This window comes from Gadus morhua, chromosome 17 (genome assembly GCF_902167405.1).
Source record: "Gadus morhua chromosome 17, gadMor3.0, whole genome shotgun sequence".
Classification (NCBI taxonomy): domain Eukaryota; kingdom Metazoa; phylum Chordata; class Actinopteri; order Gadiformes; family Gadidae; genus Gadus; species Gadus morhua.
In genome coordinates, this window is record NC_044064.1 from 19,820,705 (window position 1) to 19,829,265 (window position 8,561).

An 8,561-nucleotide genomic window follows, 5' to 3' on the forward strand; every position below is an offset into this window, starting at 1 on the left:
AACATGACTTCAATAAAATATGTTCACACAAACACACTAAAGCGAACACACACACACACACAAAATACACAAAAAGCGAAGAACAAATAACTAAATGGGGTTTAAATCATAAGTAAAGGAGATTTATCCAAACTGATAAATCCAAATGAATAAGTAAAGCAATTAAGCCAAACCAAAATAACTAAGAAAACGAATTAAACCAAAACAAACATGCAAAGCAACCCACAAAACACAAATAATATCATGGATAAATAAAGCAATTAAGCCAAACCAAAATAACTAAGAAAACGAATTAAACCAAAACAACCATGCAAAGCAACCCACAAAACACAAATAATATCATCAATAAGATCAGTTGGAAGTCGGTTAAATGAATGGATCAAGATAATGAGACTTAGGGTGAGGCAGCAATCACCATACTCGGTGGCAGGTACAGCACAGTAGGAGATGCAGAGTAGGATCGATGTGTTGGCTATATAACCAGTGGACAAAACGGCAGCCGGCCAACAGCAGCGTGAAGAGGGGGGGGGGGACGTGCTGGCAGAAACCGCCCACACACACGTCAACCCTGCCATAGAAAAATATATTTGTTCTAGAGGCTGAACAACAACTGTAATAACTTGGGTTAGCGTCATCTTATCCACATACCGTCAGGAGTTGAATGAACATCAAAGGGGAGGAAGGGGATCACTTGTAGCGAGCAACACCATTACAAGTGCAACTCGATTTACAGCTAATCGCTCCCCGCTGCAACAGGTAGAGGAGGAAACACTCGCACGCCCTACAACTGGGGTCGATACGGGAGAGGGAAGACCCGGCCAATGAACTGCCTGAGGGGTGGAAGCCAATGTTGAGGACTTGTGCAAAGTTTAGAAGGTACACAGATGCACACAACCACTACATACCAAACAACGGCGAGCTGCACGATCCAACTAAAAGGCGATCAGGTGAGGCGATCAGGTTTCGGTGACAACAGGAGGCGGGGTAGCCAGGAGCTCCCAGGCAAGAGTGCTCCCAGTGCACAACCACCCACCTTTATAGGCAGCGCACCCAACAGTGATAGGCCGGTACTGCAGCACTAATTAAAGGCCCATCCTGCTACATTCTACCCCCATTGACTTCATCGTCGTCCCGACGATGGCACAACTGATCCAGAGGATCACCCAACTAACTCCACGGCCTAAAGAGCGCAGTAACAGCATTTGACACTGGACCAGGGGGATTTGCAGCCCCAGATGCCAAGTTTCCTACAGGTCGCGGAAGATGATAGAGGTTTGGGTGCTGGCCAGCCGTCGACCTGGCTGACCGGCGTACTTCACTTTCAGCCGCATAACTGGCGGATGGAACGGCCAGGGAAATGGAGGGTGGATCTGCCACTGCAATCGAGGGAGCGCTTGACGACTCTGACCCAGCAGAGTCAGGTGGTGGGAGCAGCAACCGAGGGGTGGTTTGAGTCACCACGGCTGTGCGAGCAGGGGCAGAAACAGGGGTCTCCGGCCCCAACATAAACAAGTCTCCGTCAAACGGCAACTCATCCTCTGACCGAGGCCGGTCAAGAGGGGGTGGACAAGGGGGCAATGCACTACCCTGAGGGGCAGCTCCGGCAACGGCTTTCAACAGTGTTCGATGGACCTGCCGAACTTTGGTTTGGTCGTCCATCGGTGCGATGGTGTACACTGGACCACCTTCTCGGGGTGCCTTTACGACTCGGTACACCACAGGGCCCCACAGATCCTGTATCTTGTGGCGCCCCCTTGCACTATGATCGCGCAGCCACACCAACTGCCCCACCTTTAGTGGGTCATCCCGAACATGATTATCATGATTCCTCCTTCTGCGCTCTGCCGCCACCTTCAACCTTTCCCGGGCCCCGTCAAAGGCAAGCTGGAGCCGGTTTTGATGTTCTTGGATCCACTCGTGGACCTCGCCACCCACAGGGTCTAAGACTCTACCCAAGAGAAAATCAACCGGCAGCCTGGGTTCTTGCCCGAACATCAGGTAGAATGGAGACTCGCCGGTGGACTGATGGGGAGTGGTGTTATACGAGTAGAGCACCTGTGGCAGGCAAGAGTGCCAGTCTCTTTTCCGAGATGCAGGTAAGGCACGCAATAAGTTGTGGAGAGTGCGATTAAAGCGTTCGCATTGGCCGTTACCGGCGGGATGGTATGGAGTGGTGCGAGATTTTTCAATACCGTAAAGTACACAGAGCTGTTTAATGAGGGAACTTTCAAAGTTGCGGCCCTGATCAGAATGGATACGGGCAGGAACGCCAAACTTATAGAACCACTCAGTGACCAAAGTCTGAGCAACAACTGGGGCTCGTTGATCTCGGGTAGGAACAGCCAAGGTGTATTTACTGAAAACGTCTGTCATGACTAAGACATTCTCCAACCCGTTGTGGCTGGGTTCCAGCAGGGTAAAATCAATGGCCAAGATTTCGTTGGGACGCGAAGCCAACAAATGCCCCATGAAACTGGGAGGCGGTCTGGGTGTGTCCTTAGCAACTTGACACCTCTCACACTCTCTGCACCACTGTGCCACCTCTGAGGACATGCCTGGCCAGTAGCACCTTTGCCGCACTAGCTCCAATGTCCTCTCCACACCCTGATGCCCATGCCCTTGATGAACCTGAGCCAGCACCTTTTGCTTTAACGTGGCAGGCAGCAGAAGCTGAAGCACCGCTTCGGCGCCATCAGGACGGAAGATGCGCCGGAAGAGAACACCCTCCTGCTCAACCAGCCGTTTCCACTGACCTATAATGGTCAGTGCAGGAGGAGACAAGTGCTTCCGCTCCTGATAGTTGGGACTCTGCTGCCGCCCCCAAAATGCTAAAACCTCCTGAAGGACAGGATCAGCTTGTTGAAGTGCCTGGAGGTCAGAAGGTGCATGATGGGGCAAAGCAGCAATAGCAGCTTGATTGGCGGGAGTGGTTTCACGCTGCAGGACCTGCCGCAAGGGCTCAGGGACTGAGGTACCAGGAAACATCACCTCTAGGTTCGTTGGCCCAGGTGGATGCTTCCGAGATAAAGCGTCAGCATTTTTATTACTCCTCCCAGAGCGGTACTTTATTTCAAAATCAAAAGCTGCCAATTGTGCTGCCCAACGCTGTTCGGTGGCACCGAGTTTGGCAGAAGACAAGTGACTGAGGGGATTATTGTCGGTGTAAACAATGCATTTATAACCAAGCAAGTACTCCCTGAATTTTTCTGACATAGCCCACTTGAGAGCTAAAAACTCCAATTTCATGGAGCTGTAGTTCGACATATTTCGCTCTGTGGGCCTCAACCCCCTACTAGCATAAGCTATAGGTCTGACTTTCCCATTCTGTTCCTGTGAGAGCACAGCTCCAAGGCCACCATAGCTCGCATCAACCTCCAGGATGAAAGGTAAGGAGAAGTCGGTGTAGGCGAGCACAGGTGCAGTGGTAAGTTTGGTCTTCAATGCTTCAAAATTGCGATGGCACTCATCCGACCAATGCTCCGCCACTATTCGCACCACACCCCTAGACTTCCTTCCAGCTAGTTCTGCTACCAGCTTGTGTAGAGGGGCCGCCAACTTGGCAAACCCCTCCACAAAGCGGCGGTAATAGCTGGCGAAGCCAAGGAATGAGCGTAGGTCAGCGATGGTGGTGGGAGGCTGCCAGTTGGCAACTACCTCTTGCTTGCTGGGATCGGTGGATACTCCCTGGTCAGAGACCACATGGCCCAAGTACCGCACCTTCGGCTGGAAGAACGCGCATTTGCTTAGCTTAGCCTTCAGGCCTTGTTCCTGCAACCGCCCCAGTACAATCTCCAGCCGCTCCAGGTGTTGTTCCACCGTGGAGGAGAAGACCACGATGTCATCCAGATACAGGAGCAACGATTGACATTGTTGGTCACCGAACATTCGCTGCATCAGCCTCTGGAAAGTGCTGGGGGCGTTGCAAAGCCCAAAGGGCATGCGGTTCCATTCGAATAAGCCGAACGGGGTACAAAAGGCGGTTTTGGGCCTGTCTGCTTCTGTGACCGGGACCTGGTTATACCCGCTGGCCAAGTCAAGAGTAGAGAACCAGCGGGCACCTGTCAGGGCGTCCAAAGATTCCTCGATGCGTGGAAGGGGAAAAGCATCCTTCCGCGTTTTGTTGTTGAGCTGGCGGTAGTCCACGCACATGCGTAAACTGCCGTCTTTCTTTTTCACAAGCACAATTGGGGCACCATAAGGACTGCTACTCTCTCTGATGATTTGATTTTCAAGCAGTTGGTTAATATGCTCCTTAACCACCTCGTACTCGGACGGCGGGATGCGCCTATAGCGTTGCCTGACAGGCACGTTGTCTAAGAGCGGGATGTCATGGCTGATCAGGTTGGTGCATCCCAGATCTCCCTCATGGGAGGAAAAGACAGAGTCGTACTGCCTAAGAAGGGACTGAACCTTACCCCGATCTTCAGTCGGCAAGGCTGACAAGTCCAAAGCCCCAATCCGATCTGGCACGACTTCAGACGTGGCCTGGGAAGCCACGGTGGCGACGTCTGTTGGCGTCTCGGTGACCCCTGCAGGCAGGCTGACAACCCGGACTTCATCCAAGGTGCCCACCACAGTACGAGGGTACAGCAAAACACTAGTGGAGCCAACATTTACAATCGGGATGTACGCAGTGCCTCGTACTACCCGAACCAATGCATGTGAAGCAAGCAGCCCAGCAGGTAGGCCAGACTCCAAAGGCTCAAACAACACCCTAGTACCTGAGTACTGCTCGGAACATGTTGCTGTAACTATTGTCATCGTACCACCAGGGATACGGCATGCCTTCCCACCCCGAACCTTGACCTGACCTGCTGCGTGCTGAGGGGCTTGCCTGCTGGCCTGATGACACTTCTGTAGTGCCTGCGTAACACTCTCTGGTGCATCTGATACAGAGAGCAAATTGAACAAAGCCAGACCATGCTGTCCAAAGAGCACCTGATAACATCGACGAATAATGTTCATCCCCAGAATACCAGGAACCTGAGCAGACACCGCTCCCGGAGGATCTTTCACCACCAAAACCCCACACCGCGGCACTGAAGTGCCACAGAGCTCGACATCTAACTCCAGGTAGCCAACATAGGGGATGTCCAACCCATTGGCTGCTCTAAGCTTCAGCCAATTACAAGCTTGAAGCCTCTCATGCCCCCAAGGCCGGAAGTGTTGCAGGAAAAAGCTTTCTGTAAGTGTGGACACCATGGAACCGGTATCTACCAAGCAAAGAACCTGAGCTCCACCCATGTTCACGGCAACATGCGGGCAAGACGACATCAGCTCAAGAACTTCCTCCGAGCCAGTGGCTACCCCCCCCCGAACGGTGGCTCTGCAGTTCGGCGGGTGCTAGTTTTCCGGCTCCTGGGCCTGATGAAAATGCCTGTTAGACTGTTGACGATCAGGCAAAGGAGACTGTGTGCGAGCAGAAACCCGAACGCCATCACACTCGCTTGCGTAGTGACCTGACTGTTGGCAGCGCCGGCATATAACAGGGCCACGACGAGGTGGAGGGTGGCGCAGATGAGAGGGCTGCAATGTGGCGATGCTCTGGGTAAGTTGGTTCAGCTGTTCTTGCTGCAACCTTAACATCTCTCTCATCTCCACCATTTCCTGTCCCTGAGGTGGAGTGGTTGCTCCCCGGGAGCCACTCTGTACCCCGTACTGGAGACCAAAAGCTGAAGGAACGGAATGACTCCGACCCCTCCCGCCCCCAGGTAACCCCTCCCGTTCCCACCGGATCGCCTCACCCCGGACATCAAGCAAAGTAGCAGTAGCCTGCCTCCTGACCAACTGCTTCAGCTCCCGACGCAAGGCACCGTCCAAAACATGCTCGACAAATTGGTCGCGCAGCAAAACGTCTGCATTCGTCATCCCACCAGGTGCACTTCTTTTCACCGACTACATCAAGCTCAATAACGCAAGGGAGAACTCGTGCAGTGTCTCCCCTTCTTGTTGCCGTCGGGAGAAGAACGCCTCCTGTAAGGCTACATAAGACTTTGAGCACCCATACAGTTCCTGTAACACAGAGATGATTTTAGCTGAGTCTTCCTTCTCCACAACAGACCGATATTTAATCTCCTCTCGAGCCTCACCCTCAAGATGATCAAACAAGAAAAAGGCTTGCTCAGATGTGGATAAGTGACGCGCCCGCATGCAGGCTTGAGCCTCCTCAAGCCACTCAGTCAACCCCATACCTGATTTTCCCCTGAACATAGGACACTTTCTATCCCTTGGCACAAAAACCAGCCTCTCTGCTATGGGGTTCCTAGTAGTAACAGGGGCCACAGGTGGCACAGAAGAAGTGGAGGATTCAGAACTAGGACCGGGCACGGCCACAGCCTGCTCCTGCCGCAACCTCTCATTGTCCACCTTTAACTGCGCCACCAGCTCCCTCAACTCCTGCAGCTCTACATCCATAACTAACACTACAGTCAGACTAGGACACAACAACCCCACAACTGGATTCTCACCGGGACTCTGCGGACCACGAAAGGCCAAGCTGCCGTTTTGCCTCTGAACACAATTCAGAACATCTACATCAAATATGTACCCTGGGGTACAAAAGAAAATTATGTAAAGAAACTGGACCACACGTCTCTGCTTTCCAAAAGTAATTATCCTGCCGACAACGCCAAATGTGGCATTCCGCGGTCGGGGAAACAATATGGTGTAGTTCAGTTAAAGAACTAGTGACATGTTGCCAACAACGCCACCCCAGGAATTTCACCTGGAGAGTTAGATTAACCTAAGTTAAGCACACAAGTTCGTTCACTAATGAAAGCTTGAGACTGGGTCCAGCATACAAATTCAATTCCTTTAATTAATATATGTAATCTTTAAACATGACTTCAATAAAATATGTTCACACAAACACACTAAAGCGAACACACACACACACACACACACACACACACACACACACAAAATACACAAAAAGCGAAGAACAAATAACTAAATGGGGTTTAAATCATAAGTAAAGGAGATTTATCCAAACTGATAAATCCAAATGAATAAGTAAAGCAATTAAGCCAAACCAAAATAACTAAGAAAACGAATTAAACCAAAACAAACATGCAAAGCAACCCACAAAACACAAATAATATCATGGATAAATAAAGCAATTAAGCCAAACCAAAATAACTAAGAAAACGAATTAAACCAAAACAACCATGCAAAGCAACCCACAAAACACAAATAATATCATCAATAAGATCAGTTGGAAGTCGGTTAAATGAATGGATCAAGATAATGAGACTTAGGGTGAGGCAGCAATCACCATACTCGGTGGCAGGTACAGCACAGTAGGAGATGCAGAGTAGGATCGATGTGTTGGCTATATAACCAGTGGACAAAACGGCAGCCGGCCAACAGCAGCGTGAAGAGGGGGGGGGGGACGTGCTGGCAGAAACCGCCCACACACACGTCAACCCTGCCATAGAAAAATATATTTGTTCTAGAGGCTGAACAACAACTGTAATAACTTGGGTTAGCGTCATCTTATCCACATACCGTCAGGAGTTGAATGAACATCAAAGGGGAGGAAGGGGATCACTTGTAGCGAGCAACACCATTACAAGTGCAACTCGATTTACAGCTGATCGCTCCCCGCTGCAACAGGTAGAGGAGGAAACACTCGCACGCCCTACAACTGGGGTCGATACGGGAGAGGGAAGACCCGGCCAATGAACTGCCTGAGGGGTGGAAGCCAATGTTGAGGACTTGTGCAAAGTTTAGAAGGTACACAGATGCACACAACCACTACATACCAAACAACGGCGAGCTGCACGATCCAACTAAAAGGCGATCAGGTGAGGCGATCAGGTTTCGGTGACATCAGGAGGCGGGGTAGCCAGGAGCTCCCAGGCAAGAGTGCTCCCAGTGCACAACCACCCACCTTTATAGGCAGCGCACCCAACAGTGATAGGCCGGTACTGCAGCACTAATTAAAGGCCCATCCTGCTACAGATAGATGGTAGCTGGGAAAGCGTATATACAGATGGATGGATGACAGACATATCGCTTCAGAGCTGCCTAGCACTAATAGTTCCCATGGATGGGAAATGCATCCGGCTAAACGGTTTACCTTTGAAGGCCGTAGTGAGGAGACTTAAGGCTGGAAGACAAGAGCTGTTTTTTAGAATCACAACATAGTGAGCACACTCAATGAAAAGGCAAGGGGTCATTGGAAAACAGACAAACACACACGCATGTGCACTTGAATACAAACTTCCTTGCACAAACAGATATTACCAGACAGGGTCAATGTCCCATGGTGAAGGAGTTAGCTACCAGACCTGACACACAGGTCTACATCTCCACAAAACCCACTGCTGCCATCCCCCCCACCTCCCTCATCACGCAACCCGGTACGCACGAACGTTAATCTATTGAAGCGTGTTCCAGAGCACGATAGTCCGACTTTTTGCGTGCTAAACAGAACGAAATGTAAACCAATGCATTCTGAATGGGAGTGTTCTCAGACAATTAACGTGCTCCACAAAACGGTACGAGAGTGAGAGAGAGAGAGAGCGAGAGAGAGGCTTCAGAAAGGGTGTGCGCAGATA

The 8,561-nt window shown here is 50.8% G+C and overlaps 1 long non-coding RNA gene across 1 annotated transcript; it reads right to left on the bottom strand.

The window, feature by feature from the left end:
• Positions 1-6,799: 6,799 nt before the first annotated feature.
• Positions 6,800-7,950, bottom strand: LOC115529676 (uncharacterized). Its single transcript, XR_003973617.1, has 2 exons — positions 7,507-7,950; positions 6,800-7,426 (listed from the first exon to the last, which is right to left on the bottom strand). It is a non-coding gene; the product is annotated as an uncharacterized LOC115529676 (long non-coding RNA).
• Between the last annotated feature and the right edge of the window lie 611 nt (positions 7,951-8,561).